General features: G+C 34.9%; 1 long non-coding RNA gene across 1 annotated transcript; it reads right to left on the minus strand.

Annotated features, from left to right (window-relative positions):
* Positions 1–12135: 12135 nt before the first annotated feature.
* On the minus strand, positions 12136–22786 carry LOC146601020 (uncharacterized). Its single transcript, XR_014896737.1, has 3 exons — positions 22763–22786; positions 20640–20749; positions 12136–12616 (listed from the first exon to the last, which is right to left on the minus strand). It is a non-coding gene; the product is annotated as an uncharacterized LOC146601020 (long non-coding RNA).
* Between the last annotated feature and the right edge of the window lie 394 nt (positions 22787–23180).

Raw genomic sequence — 23180 nt, forward strand, 5'->3', positions numbered from 1 at the left:
TGTTCCTACAATTATGTATCTACAATAAAACCGATATTTCTTTATATTGTTTGTTGGGGCCACTGAACAGCAAGTGACCCTTATATTTTCTTCTGGTTCTCAAGCTTAAGTGAGCTTTTAGTCAAGTARATAAATGCAGCTTATACTGTGCATTAATGACATGAAATAATACTGATTRCATTATCAACTGCCGCATTAGAGGGCTGTGACGATAGCCCAGATTCTCAAAGATATATTGGTATCAGTGCAAGTGTGATACCTGAATAACYGAGTAACTGACAATCTGAGTCAAAACACAAGAGCAAGATAGAGATACTACTTATGAGACAACCCATTTTTTTTTGATTTTTATTTTCTCTCCCTTTTTTTTCTTTTTTAAGTAATCCTAGCTTTTCAGTGTGATTGACCATTTAAATTATGATCCTCATGGTGCAAATTGCCAGTCAGGCTAGGGTAATCATCAAGACAGTCTGGGTATGTAAACACCATTTACATAGCTCGAGTAAAGTGCATTACTTCAAATGTAGAATTTAGGTCATCTAGTAAAATTACTTTAAATAATGTCAGAAACCATTAAATGAGGTCATACTGAGGACAGAGAACTTCAAAAGTATGTGTAGGAGCCTGCTGACTTGTTTGGCAACTGCTAGTATCTGCTGATACTCGCTGCTTTGATTACTGCTCCAATTTATCTACCCTTGGCAATATTTTACTTCCAGAATTGTTTGTGTTACTTGTCACAAGCACCTCTGTGACACCTTCGCATGTCACAAGATCAGCGATAGCAAGCACATTGTGTCAAGTGCACTTCTAAAGAGGGCTGAGGAGTGGAGCTGTGAATGTCTGACGAYGTTCACAGCTGTGTGTTCTGTCCTGCCAATATTGATCTATAGGTAGAAGTAACAGAAATGGCTTTGAATAAACTTTGAGCTCACTAAGCACTGTGCTAGCTAATGAAAGCATCACAGATGATATCAAGAGTTTTCATTTTTAAGGAAGCAAATACAACATAAAGTGTGTGGAATAACCTAGGAGATGCTCAGTAAATTGTAGACATAGGCTCTTGCTAAATAGCTGGTTAGGCCTCTGTTTAACCACAAAGTATACTTGGAAGTTTTCTGTAGCATCTTTAAGATCATTGTTTTAKATTCATGAGAATACTAGTTCCCTATACTTTTAATTTATATATCAATTTAGGAAATATATTAAAATCTGCAGTTAAAGTTATGTCTCATACCATACCAAAAAAAGCAAAAGAGCTGTGTAAAATAAAAGCATATATACTTGAGAAATATACAAACTGGAAAAGCTTCCAAAATACACAGCTCATGCAATTATTACTAAAATATACATATCTATTACAGTCATGGATTTTCCTTTTTTTAACTTTAGTTTTCAGGGCTCAAACAAATTAACTTTACATCTCAGTGATGTGTACCATTAAATGTAGATTAACCCAAAGATATTAGCAAAATAGCCAACAGTCAGGCACTATTAAAAATTCTGACCTTAATAATGCTAAGAGATATCTAATTAAATTGGTACAGGTACAGTATTAAATGATAATTGAATTCCTAGTATGTTATAATTGTAAAAAAYGTTTTAACCAAAATACAGTTACATAGTTAATGGGTTACTGGTTTGGTCAGGTGGGTTGTTTTTATTTTCATTTGTTACTTTGCACCTAGGCTTTTGTACATTCTTACTAGAATCCCTCTAAATCTTCCATTAGTGACTGATCCCGTAGGATGAAGTTCCAAGGATATTTTGGACAAGTGATTCTGAAACATACATCTGCAACCTCAATTGCCTGATTTAAAGATGTTCTACCTTTACTGGAACACAAAGACAGAAAAACAGATAAGTCTGGAAAATTCATGTAGACACTATGCTTTCTTAAATAGGTCATAGGAGTAAGTCAAAAATTGAGTTGTACTGGTAGTTGCACAGTATTTCCTGCTCTACAGGAAACATCAAGGATTTTGCTTCTTGAAGGATGCCCTTGTCATTTAACAACAGTTTATTTTAGCCTTAGAGCCATTCTATATGCAAACAYGAAACTGCTCTCAAATTTCACCAAAAGTCAGCTGAAACGCGCACTTGGGTCCAAGAGACAAAATTTACTTTCTAGRCAAATGAAGGATGTCAACATTGTACAGAAGCTCTAGTGAGTATTATGGTCATTTTCGCAGTTAACTTAATTTTTATATATGCACTTTTTTCAGAACAACATTTCAGAAGAGCCTGGTGTACGTGAGAATTTTAAACTATACTTTAATCTCTCAGATTAGGGATAAGAAATTCACATACCATCTGAGTTCCATCTGGAAGCAATTACTTCAGATTATACGAATGTTAGACAAGCAGTGGAGCCTGGATCCTTTTTCAGCTCCACCTCTACTGCGCACTGACAGGTCAATTTTTGTGGAKCTTTTCCCACTGTCTTTATGTTTCCATAGGCACTAAAAAGCCTGTGGAAGGTGTCATTAGTGCATGAGTGAATTTAAAGATAGCTATAAAATATCAGTATTTTGATACATYTACTGAACAAATTATTTTTTACCTGGCAGGCCTGAAAAAGTATGTGGAGAGTTTCACCTAGAAATTGGAAAAAAGTAATCTAAGTGTCTTACCTTCTTTGCCCTAATTATAATACTCAWAATATATTTTCAATGGATGAATGAGAATATTTTATTAGAAACCCTCATTAACACTGTATAAACCAAAAGATTCCTTGTCAAAGACAATTCTGTCTGTCAGAGAGGGACCTTGATGTGGAGCAGAGTGGGTGTTTTGGTGCTATGTTTCTGCCTTACACTTCTTGACCTTTCCTTTGAAGATTGGAAGCCAGATCCTCAAAAGCTCAATATGGCTAGGGCGCTAAAGAGGAAAGGCAACTCTGGAGGCTTTTGGAATCTGAAACAGATCTGCTGTGATTTCTTATGAACCACAGATTAATTAAAACAACCAAGTACTTCAGAATTCTTGTCCACTTTCTTTTAAAAAGAGCAGTAGAAAGCAAAGGGAAAACAAAAATTGCACTTGTCAGTATCAGAGAACAGGATGTTGTGGTACAGAGAAATTATTCTTGTGGTGATTATACTACCAGCAAACCTCAATACAAACAACAGTTCTGCAACTATTATTTTCCACGTTCAGCAGTTTTTCAAGTAGCCTTTCGTTAAGAAAATCTTATAGGTAATCTTTTCTCTATTTCATTCATCATAAGCTACTGGTATTCACTTCACAAGCTCTTTCCAACCTAATTATCAAGATTTATTTCCAAGTAACTTGAATTCATCTGCCCATTTACTCATTCTTAAACAAGCACCCCTGCACTTTTCACTTCCATGCCATCCATCCTTGAGAGAAGATTCTTGCAAAGCTCTATAGAACTATCTTAATACCCTTCTTCAGGAAACTTCCTACCCTTTCAACAATGTTAACAAGAAAAGCAAAGCTACTGCTTTACCAAGCTTCCCACTTAAGAAGCTGATCAAAATTGTCCGATTTTTTCCTTCTATATTCATCTTTCTATACACAGCTYATCTCACTTTAAATATAGATTTTATTCATACAAGAAGAACTTGACAGAGTCTTGTTATAGCTCATGAATATGAACAGGACCACAAATGGGATACTCAGACTGGTTTCACCAATGTCAGCTTTGGACTTGGTTGTATAGAAATAACCAAGAATGCTGCATAAGTCCTCAGCCCTTACCTAGCAGCATTGTGGATGGTATAAGAAATTATCCTGATAACACAGAATTGTCAGGCAGCCACAAGTAGAACTGTAATATTCCTCCAAATTTACAAAGATATTTGCCTGAGGTTCAAGGTCTTCAGTCATTCCTTTCTTACAAGAGAGAGGCAGCTTCAAGGCCTGATGATAATATAAAGAATAAAAGTATCAATATAGTTTTGTGTGGTTTTGGTATTGTGTTTGATGTCTGTTGGCCAGCTTAGAAGAATRGTATTAACACAATATTTTACAGTGAGTTAAACAAAATTGCCTGTGCAGAGTGTAGAGAAATAATATTTCTTTTAGCAGAACGTCAGCCAAATGACAATACTATTAGCATTCATAGCCATTTTCTCTGGAGTTTTCTTTTWAAAAAAGTCAAATTTCCTAACGTTATCTTGTTTTTAAAGGAATCATGTAAGTATCTTTAAAAGATCATTTCTTAATGGAGTATTTTCTCACCAGGTTCATGTAAATTCAAGGTGAGCTTTACACGTTTGCTTGGGTCCTGACTAAAGACATAGGAAAAGGCAAAGCAATAAGGAAGGGAAATTCTTAGTCATTTAAACTTTTCCTTGCTTTAACAATGACTGAAAAGATCAGGTTTTAGGATACTGGCAATTTTACTGAGTAAATTTGCTTTAGAACAGAGAAAGGTCTTTTGCCATTGGATTAAAAGCTAATTTTTCTTTAAAAATTCCTCCTCTGATAGTTCAAAGAAGTGGCAGCTATCTGAAGCCTAACATTTCCTGTGCGACGCTTTCTTACAAGCCTTGAAATGAACTTATAAAAGTATGCAAAAGATCATAAAAAGTTATTCTTCGTAAAAAGCAAGCTGTCAATCCTGCCTCAAGTTCCAATGAGGGAAACACATTCTCCTTGGACATTAGCACAAAGTGCGRCAGTGTTTTTGTTTTGGTCATTAACATCGAGCGTTAATGCCAATATAACTGAGAAAAGTACACATACTTAATTTTAGTGAAGCGATGGATTACTTTCACAGCAGTGCGTTTAATTAGTGTGAAGTTTGACGCGAAGCTGCGCGTTTCCTTCTCTTCTCCGCTCTGGTCCTGATGACAGCAACCCAGACGTGCTCGCGAGCTGAGCTGAAGGGCCTCGCTGCTGCTGGACGCGGAGCGACAAGGTAAAAGCCGTGCTGGCGAAAGGGGGAGGCTGCTCGGGGCAAGCAGCCGCGGGACGCAGGGCGCTGCCTCTCCGGTCCCCGGGGCAAGCAGCAGCACGGCCAGAGCGGTCGCTCTGCCCTCGCCCCCCGCTGATTCCTTTAGACATCTGCGCCCGTCGTCGTAACACGAAGAGTTCCCTGGATCAAGGCTGCACACACGCTTYCAAAGCACTTCCAGAATAAACGATGTGAATGTGTGTTCTGCGAATGGCACGCTACCGATATGTATGCCTGCGACTAAATTGTTTCCTGAAGATTTCTTTCTGCTTCTAAAGGTTCTCAGGAAGGCAGATAAACCTAAACAAATATATTTATGAATAAACATCTAGAAATATACTTGTATAATGGATTAAATGATATTTAACTGTTTAGCTTTAAATACTGTTCCGTCTGTGTAAGCGCTAATTTATAATCTTTTTTCCCTATTGATTGTATGCTTTCAGGCCTAACCTAGATTAAAATAGAAATACTTCAAATATTAGAAGAAAAGTTGTACGGACTGCTAGTTAAATTTTGTAAATGCACAAAAAAAAAATCAAGCAAGCCTAGAGACTTTTTCATGCAGTCTGAAAGCTGGCAGAGGACTTTATGTTTATGAACTGGCTTAAATCCACAGCAGCAATCACATTAATTCTTTTTYGTACTATCTTTGCCGTGAACAGCAGGTAACAAAAAAGGTAAAAAAAGAGTAAGACTTACAGTCACTCTGGCCACCTGGAAGGTTAAACTTGGACTACGGAGTTTGCATTGCAAAACAGCAAAAAAATTGCTATTGCAAAAATTACCATTTCTGTGATAAAAGATATTTCTATTATAAAGCATGTAAATTCTGGATTCAGCTTTCTGTAAACTGACCTTTTGCTTGACATCAGAGAAGGTATGTTTTATTGTTTTTCTACTTTCCCTCAATGGACCAAATTGAAACATTTTGGTCTGGACATTTGCAAGTGCTATGAATGATTGAAAAGTATAGTTAGGGCAAATAATGCATTCATCCACTGTGGAGCAATTCTGGAAAACCAAGTCAGGACCTGCTCTACACTGCAAGACTGCTTTGTTTCCTGAACAGTGACACCAGCCTAGTAGCTATGGAAACTAAGGCTAAATGTCGGTCATGCTTCAAGACAGTATCTCTCTGTCGACTCTACAGCAGACCTAGAAAAGGTACATTGCCATAGGCATCTTTTAATTGACGAGGTTAAGGCATTAATCCATTGCAGCGTCCTGCTTTCTCTCTCTCCTGCTTTCTCCCCTGGAACCCGTAGCTGTACCTTCAAGTGATCATTGTATACGGCACTGATGAGCCGCTGAAACTAGCAGGTGGCCAAGGCTAGTTTGAATAAAAATATTTAATCTTAGTTGAAAACAGCAGAGGGAAATGTGTCATTTTCAGTGGCCAGGCAATTTTTAAAAGTCATTACTTCATCTCATGGATACCATTGCCTGCTCTAGAATCAAAATTCTCACTAACAAAAGAAGTTTCTTGTATCGAGGGTTCCAAGACTCATTTGCCAATTATAAATAAATGAACAAATGTCATGCTGATTTTCTATCAGCTTGAATCAACAGCAAAAAAAAAAAGAAAAGAAAAAAAAAGGTATTCTGAATAGGCATTGCTATTTCATTCACTTAAAGAAGCTTCAGCTCTAGGAAACATACTGACAGTGTGACTCTTGAACATTTCAGTAACTGTTGTGCCACTGATCAAAGTACCCAAAAAAGCAAGCAGAAGAATCATACTGTGATGATCTGCAAAATATTCTGTGTATCTGGGACAGTTTGCTTAGAGAGCGATTTCATTTCCAAAGGAAGAACTTAGAACTAATCTAAAGTTCTGCATATATACTCCATGTATTATCCCATTTTGTGGTATATATGGATGAAATATCAATTGTGAATGAAAACAGAAGTGTTGTTATCACTTGCTTTTTAAGTTTGAACCAGAGGCATGTTTGATGTCTAAGCAGCTTAATGGTCAATTAATAGTGTTACATATTGGTTGTATAGAATCAAACATGCAGTTGTACAAGAATAAAATAAATGCCGACAGATAGTGAATTTACCTGTGTTCAAAAAAAATGAACATGATAGGGAAATTAGTGAGGCAGCAAATAAAAACAAAGAAATAAATATTTATCTTATTGTGTAATCCTTTGAAAAATTTTCTAAGAAAATGTGATTGTAAATATAATGGAAAAAATGTGCACTGAAAATGTACGGCAAAAATATACTGCTATATTGCTGTTATAATGCTGTTATAATGCTGTTGACATTACTTATATAGATGAAATAAAAATGTTGATTAATACTATGCACCTTATTTCCTAATTGTTGTTGCAGGAACATGTCACCTTCAACAACAACCACAGTCTTAGAAGACTGGTATCATAAAATGTGGAAGATTTCACCTCTCCAACTGTTGGTCATTCCTGTTCATATGAAAGCAAGCTTAGAAACAGGGAAGAAGAGCATGACTACAACACCTTTGTTAGATACATTTAGTCCAGATTTTTAAATAATTTGAATGGTCATCTAAAATTTGGGGGGTTTTTTGTTTGAATGCTGCTACAAAAAACAGAAACCATCTCTTCACAGATTTTTCTTCACAGATTCATAATGAAAGTCACTGTGGCAATATGTATGACACGTGTTGCTGTCCCAACAAAAACAGAGAAGTCCCAATGCAATTCAGTATAATTGAACTAGACAACATGTAGAAATATCCAAGCTATCTTATATGCTAGAAGTAAAATGGTCACATTGGTGCAGCAATCCACTTGGGATTAATTAGTCATGAAAACCAGAGATAAGCTATGCCACACAGATACTGCCTTAGTGCAATTTTTTTTGAGCCACAAACAATTACTAGCTCAGTGAGAGACAGTCAGTKACACAGGAGCTGCTTTGTCTTCATTTCTTTGAATTCTATTTTTTCCATACGCACTCTGGCGTGTCTTTCCTTCTTTCCTACTCTATCTGTCTACTGAGGCCATCAATTCTGAAGCACCAGAAGCACAGATGGAGGTTATCTCTTTTTTTTTTTTTTTTTTTTTTTTTGTGAAACTTAAAATTCGTTCTTCAGCACTCAAGTCAGCCGCTATTTGCGGATGTGCAACTGACAGATAGACACATCCAAACAAATTTGTAAATAGACAAAAGGATCTCTCACAGAACGAGTGAGTGGAGAGAAATCTGCAGCAGTATGCTTCCATTTTCTATTCCTTACCTCTGCTCAATTTTTGTGCTGCACTGCATTGAGAATCAGTACACATCCACATTACCCCAGCTATTCTTGGTGATAGTGCTCTAGCTGCGTATAAAGATGAAAGCCATTACTGGTCAGGCCTACCTGGGGCCATTTCTAAAAAAAAAAAAATCCGAAGTGGAACTATGATCATTCTGAAACAAACTTCTCTGTGGTACTAACCTTCCTTAAGAAATCCCAGCTATTGTAGTTTCTTATGCATTTGCCTTTTTATCTTGCAATGTTTATCACAAGCGGATCTGTGAACAGTCTACATCATCTACTACTATTTCCATAAAATAGTCAAGCAGAGACACTGGTTAAAAAAAAATGAGAACACCTATTTATCGTTGTACCTTCGTCTTAATAACTATATGATCTGAAATTCACCTGATTGTATTAAATATTTGCCAACGGTTGTGACCTTACTCTGAGGAATCTGCCTTTAATGAGCCTTCTAGTAGAATCCCAGCAAAAATTAGATAAATCAAAAGAAAATCTCTCATCTTCTTCATTGCAAATACACTTCTTATGACTCCAAATATTTCTATTTCTTATTCTGCATGAGTATTCATCCACCTTTCCTGCACTTTTGAAGATATATTGCTGGTTATCTGATTTTTGACCTGCTTTATCCTTGCATTGAGTGATCCTAGTTTATCTGCAAAAGTTTTCTTCTAGTTCGAAGGTTAGTTGTACCTTGCGAATTAGGAGAGTGGTTGCTCCCAATGCTATTTCTGCAGTTTTTGTTAAATGGTGTTGCTAGTATCTAATGTGCCATATGTATTTTCAAAACAGAGTCTTAAAAGAAAAAACTATTCTTCCAAAGAAATTGTCTTTCAAAATCCATCCCCCGCAAAACCCAAACCAAGAACTTCAGCAGGATATAGTTTCGTTATTGTCATTTGCAGTACATGTCTATCATTTTCAGTTCATTTTATACTTTTCCTTTTTATTATCAAACATATTATATTATTATACCTGTACTGTTTCTGCAACTAAGAGAATGTAAAAGAACCACATGAAAAAAAAATAATTATTTGGAGTAATGAGTGACTAGTAAAAAAAGATATCCACAGGTAATATGGTAGYTGCAAGATCATCTAATATCCAAACAGCCATTGAAGAAATGATTCAGAAATAACAGTCTAGAATTGCTCATCAGCATTCAATATCACATATTCACGATAAAGTTTAAATTAAAAAAGAATATGAGAAGAATAAAAAAACAAAGATTTTTTATATATATATATATATATATATATGTATATAAACATTGCTTGGAAATAAGGAAAAGAGTTATTATCAAGAGTTCTTTAACAGACAGATGTTATAGTTCTACCAAAGGCTACTTATTTAGTGTAACTATGAGGATTTCTGGACAACCTTATTCTCTAAAAAATAATTTAGCACCTAGTCATGCAATGAATCAGTGATCTCCTGTGTTCATACAAACATTTGGCAATGGCTGTACTTTGTATAAATGCCCTTATTCACAAGGGAACAGAATATTAATTCTTCCTTATTAGTTTTACATTATTCATCATTTGATGTTTGCTATTCTATTTTAAATGCTTCAATCATTTTACAGAATAACTTCAAAAAGCATTTTTGCATCACAAGAAAGAAAGAACAGATTGTGAACAACTCAAAGGATTATTCTAAATCATCAAACACCTGAATTACTAGCTCATGTTGGAAAGTACCTGACCTACCTCAAGTTTGATTTCCATGGAGACATCCAAAGAAAGATATGMATTTAACATGCCTTTGTTAGACTGCATTAAATCCCAGTGTAGACACTTTCATTTGGAAGTGAAGAACCTTTGGTTCCACATACTTAAATTATTTGAGGAGTTATTTGAACCAAAGTTGAAYYAAGGCTGCTTTAATTCTGAGCAAAAATACCTGCACAGGGACTGTAAGCATTTTAACTAATTGACTTGAAAAGTAAAATCCATCCAAAATTTCCATCCATGCTTAATTCTTATCATTTCCATGATCCAACAAATATGAGTGTTAGTGCAGCTTGAATTCACTCTCTGTGCTCAACTGCAGATGCTAGCTAAAGTTTTATACCCACTCCTCTAAGGGATCAGACTGAGACGACGCTGGCGCTGAGCTCTAGTACTGTCTGTGGCCCACATACCCCTCAGAATGCAGCGTAGAGATTAAAGCAAATGAAAAGAGAAAGTAAAAATGTGACTAACCAGCTGTTCTAGAAGTTAAAATCACTCACAGAATAAAGGTTCAGCTTGTGAGACTCGACTGAAAACTTTCAGTTGTCTGCACRGCATTTGCTTACCCCAAAAATATAAAGGAAAAGGGGCAATTATAGACAATAAGAGAAAGTTGTATTCTCTTTCTATTTGATAACAATATAACTTTTTCGCAACCAATAGTATCTGTTACTTTATATTATCCTTTTTGTGAAGATTAGAAAAATACGGAGAATGGACTATTCTCCAAACTTCACTGTAATGTAGCCAAAATGAACTAAGTGATTCTGTGTGCAAGAGTGTTGGGGTATCCAAACATGCAAGCGACAGTATGCATGCAGGCATAGATTTGTGCAGCTCATCTTGGTAAATGACAGCATTCAGTTAGTATTATTAATATAGCATTAATTCCTATAATTATGTACTAAAAGATTTCTATAATCAAAAATAAGACACAGCAGGACTGTGATTTTTGAAACTTTAATTAATGGACTAGTAATTGTTGAACTTTACCATCAAGATATGACTGATATCAGCTTGATATTTCCCAAGAAATAAAACAAAACATTCTAAACTTGAAAGCCAGAAAAGCGRAGCTAGGCATTTAGTGAAAACATAAATAAGAATAGTTTTATAAACATTCATGAAGCTGGTGGGAAATAGGATGGTGAAAGCAAAAAATCAGCAACTTATATCAGACATAGCAGAATATCTAACACATGCATTGCAAATTTTATGCTGATTAGTTCATATATGCAACCCAAACACATGCACATGTTAGTTCTGCTTTGCATATATTACTCTCACTATGGAATTTGCCTTTCAAAGGTGTGCTATTAGTGGCTGGTGTTTGTTGAAGCATTTTTCTGCATAGAAATCAGAAACATAATGTATATGAGGTATGATTCATAAAGAACTCAAGATGCATAACCGAACTACCTCAAGTAGTCAATAGGGATTAGATTTCTCAAAGGATGGTTCAGTTCCCAGGACAAGAAGAAGCACCCTAACTGTTTCTCTCTATCGATTATACAGGAAGCCAAAGAAAACTTGACTCCTGTCTCCTGACTTTGCAGTTAAGTACATGTAGCTGGGAGGTTTGAATCCATATGCTGTTCCATTCCCCATGGGGCTCAAAGGGATATTATTACTGCCTTCTCCTGTAAGTATCCTAAACTGATTTTTGCAATACATGGCACTGAAAACRATAGGTACAAGGTTTAATCCTCACTCCAGTCCTAAATTCCTTCTGTAACAGAAATGCTAAAAATATCCCCATGTGTGAGAAGTCAAGGAAATAAATAAAACAACAGAGGAAGAGCCATAAAAATGAAACCTTAACTCAATATGCTTTACAAAGAAATATTGGCCTAAGTGAATACATCAGATTTATCTCTTAAAACAGAAGAGACAATATTCAACGACCTATTTTACGTTCTATAGTTTTTGCCTATCTACAGGCAGCCAAGCTGTTCTTCTATTTCTATTAGAGATCCCCACTCCAGTTCCAATCACACAGTCATCCTCAATAATGCTGAGATTGAATCCTCTGCAGAACTAACAGTCATATACAGATGCAGTACAATTTCTCTTACATGTGCACCAGTCATTCCAAAACTCGGCAAGTCAAATCTATTTCAAAAAACAACACAGTGTTATTCATTCTGGTAATTTCAGAAATGGACTTATATCTTGCACAAGAATGTTTGTGCCTTCAGCAGCTATTTTATTTAATACTGGGATTGAACTGAAGGGAACTTTTTAATGCAGCACATCCTGTCAGAACCTTCAGATTGTGAGATTCATGTCTGCTTAAAGACAATATTCCTTAAACATTCCCCAGCTGTGTAGGTTGTAGGTAGTACATAGGATCACATATGTATACATTAAGAAATATGTCTGAGAAATAAATCTTTAACAAAAAGATTCCAAAATCAGATTTAAATGTTTCATTTCAGCACTTTCTCAAAAAGCCCTATTGTTTTTGCTTTAGTTTAAGAAGGTTTTGATGTGATTCTATCTTGATCCAACATTAATCTGTGCTCTTCTGAGTTGCCAGGTTGCCTCAAAGGAGCTATAGTTCATATCGCGCCTGTCCTCTGTTTTCAGCTCCTGGTCTTCCCTTTGCCAGCAGCTGTCATGCTCAGAAGGCTATCGGAAGCACTATGTCACTTCAGGAAAGAGCAGGAGGTAGTGCCAGGGATACTGACCAGCAGACGTCTTAGTCTGTAAGAAAAACAGCAATATGGAGCATGCAGGTAAAATAAATACAGGTAGATATTGACTGGATTTAAAAGGTGCCTAATTAACTTGACATATCCAATCTTTTTTCCACAAAAAAGTTAACAATAAATAAATTTAATGTAATTCAATTCCCAGTAAAAGATTTCATCTTTTTCAAAGCTATAGTTATGGATTTTTTTTCCCCTCAGTGGAACCAAATTAGCCTTATATATCTCGTTGTTTTTGTTGTTGTTCCTGTAGACTAGATTATTGGTTAATGCCCAGTGAGGCTCCAAAATAAATGACTAGAGATCACCATTTTGGTAATTCAGTCCTTTTGAAAGTGCAGCTCCCTGTGACTAATTTTTGTTTTTAAAATGAGTGGTCTTTTGCAGTAGCAGCAGAACAGCTGTAGTATCACTTCATAGCCTGGGGCAAAAGAATCCTATCCTCTTAAGCCTCTAAAAATCTGCAGTAAATCAATGAACACAGCGCCATACCAAAAATTAGCAGATATTAGACTCATAATAAGCGGGGAAAAATGTACAGCAATACAAAAAGGTAAGCTGAATAGGAAGTACAAATGTCTTCACTTGCATCTGCAATGAACTATTTCTTCCCAGGCTCCATGAAAATATGTTTGTAAAGAACCATGCTTACCATGCATAGTTATATTAGGTCAATATGACAGCTTTCCAAACTATAGGAAGAATTTCCACATAATATAGGAAATACAGACAAACACATTTAAACAGGTGTCTTGGCTGCTTATCAACAGCAAACAATAAACAGCAAAATATTGACATCCAGTCAAACCTAAAGGAAGTTTGTTTACATTTTTAACGTTGGTCACACTTATAAAAATGCATTTTGGCTACTTTGTCTGGAATTACTTAGGAAATGAGAATTAAAGACATTATGTTTGTTCATGCTACCAAAAATAGCTCATAGATTTTGTATATTTGAGGTTCTAGCACCTAGTTCAGTGCCCATGCTAAATAATGGAAAACACCTCACCAGGAAAGAGGTGTTTGTTTTTCTCCTCAACATGTTTCACATACTATTAAATTGAATTTGCAACTCCTTTTGTACACACTTGTCAGTTGGCATTATAGGCTTATAATAGTAGTCCTCAGCTCTCTGCCTATGGTCTCTCCATAGAATTCCATTTACTATAGTGAGACATCAGCACAAATAGAATTACACGTAGAAATTGCCTAAATTGGAGTCTATTTTCATTTCTTAAACTTAATACAATTATTAAGTTTAAACATATATTCAAAGAAAGACAGAGTCTTAGCAGTTGAAAAAAAAGAAAGAAAAAGAAATACACTACGTGATCTTCTGCCTGGGTTGTTTCAACTTAATACAAACTCTTTCTTTAAATTAAGAAAATTGAATAAATAATTGATAAAGACCACCATTACACAAGTAACAAGCCCACAGCTAATGTGCTAAAACGAATATACAGATTGTTGAACAGATTGACAGCAACTACAATACTGCCAATGAATGATTYCGTGTAATTCCCCCTTTTTTTCACTACAAGATACACTGTGCTCTGAACAATTACATTCCTGTTACCTTCGCAGCTTCAGCACTGAGGTTTTTTTTCCCCTCCATAAAAATGAATAGTGTTTAGTCTCTCTTAGCTTGAGAGTTCCTCTATCATTCACTTTAAATATTACACTTTTTTCATTACAATATTTACTAATATTCAATATTCTCTTGTCTAATCAGATTAATCATAAATTCTAATTTATGATACTAGGCTAGAAGTTTTCATTGCTTACAATATTTTTCCTCTTTAGTCAGAAATATTGCTGGTCTCTTTATTACTATTAGAATAGCATGTAGAGATTAGTTTGTTGCTACTAGTTTTCCCTTTGCCAACTGGCTCATGAACTGGTTTTTGTTTTTAAAATGTGGTTCATGAATTGCAACAAAAATTTTGTGAAAATTAGTCTCTTCGATGGACAAAATTTCCTGTCATAATACAAGAAAGTCCTGTATTCATGGCTGTAGAGAAACAATTTTTTGAATGTGATGGTTTTCATTTGTGTACACACATTTCTTCTAAGTGTGATGAAATGCCTTGTACATGAGAGATATTGCACAAAACAAAACCTGTTTTTTGTGTCCTGCTCATCTTTCAGTAGTGTTACCATGTTGTAATTACAGTTAATGAATAACTGAAATTTTGCTTTGTGTCCTGTCAATCAAGCCCCTTTTGCTCTGTGACCTGTCAGTCTAAACTTCTAAGCCATAAGATACGGCTTTTTGTTTCAGTGAACACTGACTACATCCATTCAGTATTCCCTTTACCATACCAACAAAGCACAAGGTAGAGTAAATACAGTATCTATCCACTAAGCAAATACTACTCTGGTTTTACATAATATTTTATCCTCCTAAATTAATATAATCAGAAAAATGACTTAGAAGATATTCTGAGATAATGAATAGAAGTATATTTCTAGGTACTTCTGCAGAGAAATCTTATTTTCTACAATAAGTTTTGAAGCTTTTCGTTCTTATAAATACCAAGGGCAAGTCAGAAATCAAAATATTCTTTCCAGCAAAACAGATCTGCTGCCAAATCTGCATTCACTTCTCATGTTACATTCTTATGGATATTAATGGTAATTTTGTAAGCAGAAGACAGAAGAGAGAGCTTGTACCTTGCAGACTAGAAAAGTACTCTACTTACTGAAGAAGGATGTCGTATTTTCTTTGTACACTGTATCTACTCCATAAACAGCTGACTAAATTGAAATACATATCAACGAAGGAGAAATTAACAGAAAGTAAATCTTATGAGAATACTGTTTGAAATAGCCTAAACTTGCACCTTTTTCATCTATGGTGAATTAATTAAAACCTAGACAGGGAAGGCCATTAATGTTGCTAATTAAATCATTTGGTCCGTGTAATGAGCATGACACCTTCAATATATGTTCCAATATGAAAACAAGTTTATAATCAGAGCAATATTATATTGTATCATATTATTTATAATTACTTTATTTAGATTTACATGATACAATGTAATCAGATAATATTTTCACAGAATTTAGCCCAACAGTTTCTAGTTTTCTCACAAAAGTATGGTCTTATGAAAATGAGAGTTTTTGATCAGAATGTAAACAGATAGTTTCAGCCTTCCTCTCTGCTTCTGACGTTTGTCTAGCTCTCAGTTTTCTTTTATGCAATAACAATGAAACTGATAGCTATTCATATTAATGTATGGTTGGGCAAAGAGTTGGCCCACTGAAGTACTTTAATGCATTGTGGCTTATGTGAAAGTTGACTTATCTTACAATTGTCTACAAATAGTTGGTCTCATGGTGCTATCAAGAATAAAGCAATTGTTCTAGAAGTATTGTCTTACAGCAACTCAAGATAGCACTTTTGTTTTTACACTGTATTAAAATTTTATTCATATGATGTTAAATCATACTTTTGGATGAAACCAAAACATTGCTCTGGCAGTCAAGCCCACCTTGCATTGACCCTGACTAGTTAAGTACGAAATGATGTCCTTTCTTCTGAAATTTAAAAAACAATGTTCGCAAACCTTTGAAAAATGACTAATATAATATTTGCCATGTTTGTAGTTAATAAAGTGCTTTCTGTGCAGCCATAAACAGGGTAGGCAATAATCCCACCTCATTACTCTCAATAGTTTTAGAAAAATAAGTATACTAACGCCTCCTGGAAAGCAGGTTTGGAGAATATACACTACTTAGCACAAAAATAGAGCTTCTCTAATTTTGCTTCTAAGTCAAAATCAGAATAAAAATAATCAGGCAGTTACATATCTAGCAAGCAATTTGCATCAAAAATGTGCAGGAAAAAGAAGGAACTCAGATATATTGACTGCTGCATTAGTATTTTTGCTTGTAGCTTTTTCTCTTTTCTGAGAGAAGGTGCAGGCTGGACTGGCAAGTAACTCAACAATTTACTTCGCAAAACTCTGAAGGCCTCAGATCATTAGCATGACATCAACAAGTTACTGAGAGGACTTTGTTTTTAATGTGCAGGTCAGGGCAAAAAGTTTCTTCTTTTTTAAAAGAAGCAGCACACTAGTAATTAGAAATCATCACAAAAGAAGTTGAGAATTGAGGAAACTGTAAATCTTTACTATACCTATTTTTCCTAGTTCCGAAGAATTAACATGTTGTAATATAAAAGTTCGTAAGGACATATTTAGCTTTTAATGGGATTCAGCACAAAGAGGCCAAAGAGATCAGGAGAGCTACGGCAAAAGGAACCGTGTCTTACTCTGTGATCCACAGAGACTCTTAAGGAACAGGCAAAAGAGAAGTAACATCTCTTGCTATCAGTGTAATCAACAGAAGGATCAAGAAATGTTGTGGGTGCAACTTTGATGGCACAGAAGTAATAGCAAAAGTATTTGCAAGGAAAGTGTGAGAAGTTAGCCCAAATACCATAAAAGCAGCTATAATCGCTTTCATTATGACTGCGATAATTTTTTTTTGCGTTTACCTAGCAGTTGATCAGCTGTCCTTTTCCACCTACAAATGTGCTGAGTATGCTGTAACACTGCAACAGACTTATGGTTCAACAATATTGATAGCATCTGCTTACCTAAACTGAAGTCTAAGTAACTGTGGGGTCAGTTTCTGTCCTTTTCCCRCTAGGTAGTAAACAAATGGGTGCTTCTGCTGCTTCCACCCAAAGGGAAATTCAAAGAATAAAATAGTATGATAAKATATTGAAAATCAAAGAATAAAATAATAACTTGAAACTATCCTGAGCTACACATATCAAAATAAAATAGAACTGCGCGTGCTTAAGCCTTTTGCTCACGAACTAAGATGTAGTTAATGTATGATCATATTGACCATATTCCTGAGACTTTCTCCTTCTAAGACAAACAAATTTCAGCTCTGGAATGAAATCAGGATACTGAGGGAACAATATATTTAAGTGTTTTACAACTTCAGAAAACTTCCATTTAACCACAATCAGTAAAAAATGAATAATTTCTCACGAGGGAGGGAGGGCTTAAAACAGCCCTGAGCTTTGAGGAGAAACAAGGACATATATAAAAAGCTAAAACTATTTCCAGTTTCTACACAAATATTAAATGAATCATTTCTCAACAGTTCTTGAATACTCAAAGGCTAGTTATAAATTATAAGCTCATCTTCCAATGTTATTCAAATCATTTTTACTTATCTTTCCCTTAGAAACACTGTGAATCTTTTCATGGTGAACCTTTTGCGGATCCTTAGTCACAGCTAATTATTCTATCTACTTACAGTTAAGCTTTGCTCTTGTGTTTGTGTGATGTTTCTTCCTGCCAAGATTCTGGCTTTATAAATGTGCAAATTTCCCACTGGATTTAATATTGAATATTGTTTAAGAGAATGGTTTTAATAATGATTTAAAAAATATAGTAGTCATYTAATGAAAATACACCATAAATTTTACATTTCCAGCCTTTCTAGGGTTTCCTAAGTATTTTTTTTCATACATAAAACTTTTCAATTTTGGAAAAGGAGAAAAAAGGAGAAAAAAATAATTACAGTTTAGATACATCAAAACCTTTTTTTTTAACTGTTTAGTAATGAATAGGATTCTGAAATGAACTACAAGCCACCCAAATTTCCCAGCAACTCAACAACAGATTATTGATTTCTATTTCTTTAAATAAAAGTGCTGTGCTCAGCACTTCTTTTAAATTACAGTAGAAGTACAGTCAGTGATAGGGGAATACAAGCTTTAAATGTCACCTCAATAAAAACTATCCATGAAAATTACATAAAGCTGTCATGTTATCAAAGGGGAAACTGACAGAAGGGCACGATGTCTTCAAAAGAAAAGGGAGCTTTAAACTATAACTAGGCTAAATTACTTACTAGGAATCTTTGGTTTTAGTAAAGATAGTAAATATTATGAGAAAAATATGCTAAATTTTTCCCCCTTTTCATTTTATATAGGTGGGGTTATTATTTCAGCAATGCCTACAGAATATCTATGTGCCTGTAAGTTCACATTCAGTTGGCATCTCTGGTTTCTTTAAATTCCCATGAAATTTTCCATCCAATTACAAGGACAAGTAAACAACACAGCTTTGTATATTACTCTCTGGAAGCACTGGATAGATTTCAAAATTGATGCTTGCTTTCTTCCCTCTAGAATTTTGATAATTTTTCACCTAGAAAATATGCATTTGTACAAAACATTTTAGCAGCTACCTGACACTGATCATATCATTAAATATATTCTTTCCTTTCAAATGGAAAAGCCATGTATTTTTGATATGGTGCATGGTTAAGGATTATCAGTTGTTTTTCTTCATAGGTATTCTTAATTATTAGAATTCAGTCAAGAAAGTCTAATGCCAGTGTTTATATAGCATAAATGGTGGCACTGGGCTTTTCTCAGGTTTCCCTGAATCCAGATATACTGCTAGTGCTCTCTAAAATATAAATTCTCAYAAGATTTTATCTCCTAAAAGGAACTATACTACTTATGTCAGAGGTATCCCCAAAGACATAGGCAGGTAACTTGAAGTGAAGTTGTAGCCTCAAATCATTTTCTGAAAACCACGACAAAATTGTCCTTCATGCCTCACTCATAAGTGTCACAATTACTGCTTTCTGTTGGATGAACATGCTTTTCACCCTAGAGGTTTATAATTTCATGCTCTATGCCATATACCCCAAAATGAGGTCAGCTTTAGGAAGCCATGCCATTTAAGACACTTACTTGCATTCTGTAACTATGCATTTTCTAGCTTGCACAGGAAAATAAAAAATATCATGCATAGACCAGACAGATAAGGAAGTAGGCATACTGAAAGGAAGGGATTGCACTGATACATTGACTTAACCCCATCACTTGCCGCTGCAGTGCATATCCTACATAGGCAGCACTTAAACAGGGATCTTTAGAACCCCCCTGGCTTTCACACRAGATTTGCACCTGACCCATATCCAGGGACATTTGATCAGACTGTGGATGACAAGCAGCCTACATAAAGAAAAAGTCACATGTACACTGAAAGGTTCCAGTTGTACAAGGGTTTTTCCTCCTCCAAAAGCCAGATAAACTAGCAYTGAACAACCACTTACTTTCATTTTCCTCTTTCCCCTTTTCCACCTTTTTCGACTGTCTAAATTGCTCTAAAATTCACCTTCCTGCCTATTGCAAAGGAGTTTAGGAGGCTGTTCACAAAGACTTTGTAGATCTTCTTAGTCATTGAGGTTTTCTTGTTGATAAGAAAGAAAATTTTCCAGTTGGACCACTTCCAGAAACCAGTGAAGATTTTTCCACCACCATGAATCCTAGAGATACAGTTCTGCTGGAGTATGGGAATGAAGCTTTAACACTTCGTGCTTTGTAGGCATATTGAGTTCGTCAGAGTTTGTGGCTTAGCTGCAAAGGCCTAGTTTAGGCCTGTGATTCCTAAACCGAAATGAACCTGGGTTTCTGCTGGTAGATCTTGTCTCTAAAGCAGGAGTACAGATTTCAGTCTCCCCACACTAGACCCACTTAAAAGTATGCTAAGCTAATAAAGTCACAGSCCGGTGTTTAAATCCTCATCTTTGTCTGCGTTCAGACTACCAATGTCCAGGCTAAAATTCAGAATTCTTACCTGGAGTCTACCACAAATGTCAGATGACAGTCTCCTTTGCTACACAATAGCTTACTGTCAGCAGATTGCTAAAGCGGCATGCTTTTGAAAGGTATGTGTTTTTCTTATTGAATTTATGTAAGAGGCAGCATTTTCTGGAAAATAGTTCTAAGGCACTTGTTTAATGTGAAAAACAGAAAGTAAATCTGCATATTCTGCAAAACAGTGTAGATTATTCCTTCCAAGTTGCCAAGCAAAGGAATACCTGGTAAATTTCTTCATTTTGTAATACTAATCAGCAAACCTATCTACTTTGCTCTCAAAATGAATAGCATTGAGTTCTCTGTTGTATAAAATCAGAAAAAAATCATTGAAATTAATAAGACTTCTATTTAAAAGCATGCAGCAAAACTGTACCTGTTCTTCTTTCTCTTTTAGAGAGTCTAGTGTTGCAACAGTTGGGTAAAATGCCGACTATGTTCATTGGCAGAATTTCTTGAAGCAAGAGTAAAAAAGATATCTGTAAGCTGCAAATTAAAAAGAATGATTAGGAAAATTTCTTTATGATTATTCTCACAAACATTAACCAATTGGGCTATAAAATTAGTAAGAGTTTGCTGTCAAGTGCTGAGTATTTAAGGAATGGTAGAACTAAGATGCTGATAAAACCTTTAATTATCTGTCTTGCATGTGTGCCCTACAAGTCCCTAATTAAAGAAGCATACGCTATTTTTTCCCCAAGATAACAGAATCACTCTGTTCACAGAATGGATGATGCTCGCTCAATGAGTAGTTATTTAAAATTTTGTTTCCTTCACAAYATTTAGTGAATGGCCCCATGATTTATTTACAGGACGTTATTCAAATGCTACTCCACTAAAGAAATTATTACTTCTCTCATCACTTTTTGTGTGAGTAACATTATCCTTRTATCTGAAACTAGACATGACTGCTTTTTGGAAAAGGGCATTAGCTCATTCTGATTTCCATGTTGCTGATTTTGACTGTTTCAAATAACTGAGTGAGGTAGTTTCCAGAGCATAGATATCGTTTTTATTTCTCTGATTTCAGCGAAGATATATTTGAGAGTCTTAATTATGATTTGAACTTTGAGTAATGAGTTTATTTTTGCAATATCTCTTATGAAGTGGAAGGACAGAGTAATCTCTGCTCATAAAGAGTGAAAAAAATAATTTCAGTGGCCCAATTTGAGATSATTAGGACATAGCTTTTCTTCAGTTTTGATTTATATAGTACCTTGTTCATTAAAAATATAGYTTCCAAATAATTAATCCTCCTTACAAATGCTCAAAGTCTGTGCAAATTATATCCTCAAGACCAAAGTGGGAACCAGTAGGTAAACAAACTACCTACTGATAGCTGAGCAGCTATCATGACATTGATCCCAAGGAGGAAAATAGAGATTTAACAAACCAGTTTTGTAATAACATTAATCATGAGACTACCCCTTCTCATCACAGAATCTTTTTCCTCATCCAAACCTTCCACAGAAAAAAAAARCAAGTCTCACAGTTATCAGTCTCTTTCACTATTTAAATTAGATTAATTTCCATAAATATCTGTAATGTGCAATTAATAGACCCATAAAAAGTACTGTGCAATCACATAATTAAAATCAGAAACATCTCTTCAAAATAAATCTCTAGAAAATGATCAAGTGTTTAAATCTTGTGAAAGTTTAATGAGGAATACAAGTTGTTTCTCACATGGTTATTGAAGATACACTAAATAACCCACTGGGTATTTTAATTACCAGGAAAGGAAATATCGTTTACACTGTCTACAATAAATCACATCTAATTTATTTTGAAAATCTTTGAATTTAAGCATAAAAAACACTCTGTCTGACTTTATTTATCTGCATGTGAAAAAGGGAAATGTCATGCACAAAGCTATTTTTTCATGTTATTATTTCATAATGGCAACAGAAATAGACAGTCAAACTGCTTTCTTTCTAAATCTAACAACAGATAGTATTGTGTTCCAAAATAAGCGCTTTTTTCTTGTTTTCTTTTTCTTTCTGGGATGAAATATATTCTAGCTAGCAAAAATGTGTTTGACCAGGCAGATAAGGATATTTTTCCAACACAGAGAAAACTGATCAAGCTTCTTTAATTCATTAAAACTTGTTCTGTTAAAATAGCAGAATAACAATTAATCTGTCACAAACTTTAGTCTATGGCTTTTGTCTCAGACATTAACAGCCTATAGAAGGACTGCAAGTGCACATCATGTAGTGATAAATTCACAATACAAATTTCAATCTGGTCTAACGAGCAATCTTTTAAATAAAAGTTAATATGTCACAAACATTTTTTTTCCTCCTATAACTGCTAAATTTAGATAGTTACAATGATTCCTTTTCTCTCATACATCTTAGTAGCTCTAGAGCTTTGCTTTCCTTCTACAAATAATAAAAATTTCATTTCAAAACACAAAATCTGGCAAAGTAAAACAAATTAAAAACAGATTCATGTCAAGATAGCAGAGTTACATAACRGATTGGTTCTGCATCTTACATAATAGTGGGTTATGAAATGCCATATAATGTTCTAGTGCATTTGTCCCAGAAAAATTTTATGTCAGTCAAAAGCATCAGTGACAGAAATTGCTTTCTTGGTATTACTGATGATCTTTTACATCTTCATGAGCAATGAACTGCTTTCAACTCACAGCTGACTGGAGAGAAAATTTCTTCTATATGATCAAAAAAGCTCAAAGATTCCCCTTCATTCCCTGCTGTTTAAAGGATTAAAATAACACTTGTTAACATTTTGAGCTGCTAAAAACAAACTGATTTTAAAACTTAAGATCTCTGCCAATATTRCCTGACAATTTTTTCATACATCTGGTGACTTCTTTTTCTTAATTGTCCTTGCTGTCTTCCTCTCAAGAATTCAAACAGGAGGTTCAAATGGGAGGAGAAAACACTTCCTT

The sequence above is a fragment of the Rhea americana genome, unplaced genomic scaffold, assembly GCF_003343005.1.
Source record: "Rhea americana isolate MKP2758 unplaced genomic scaffold, rheAme1 scaffold_11, whole genome shotgun sequence".
NCBI lineage: Eukaryota > Metazoa > Chordata > Aves > Rheiformes > Rheidae > Rhea > Rhea americana.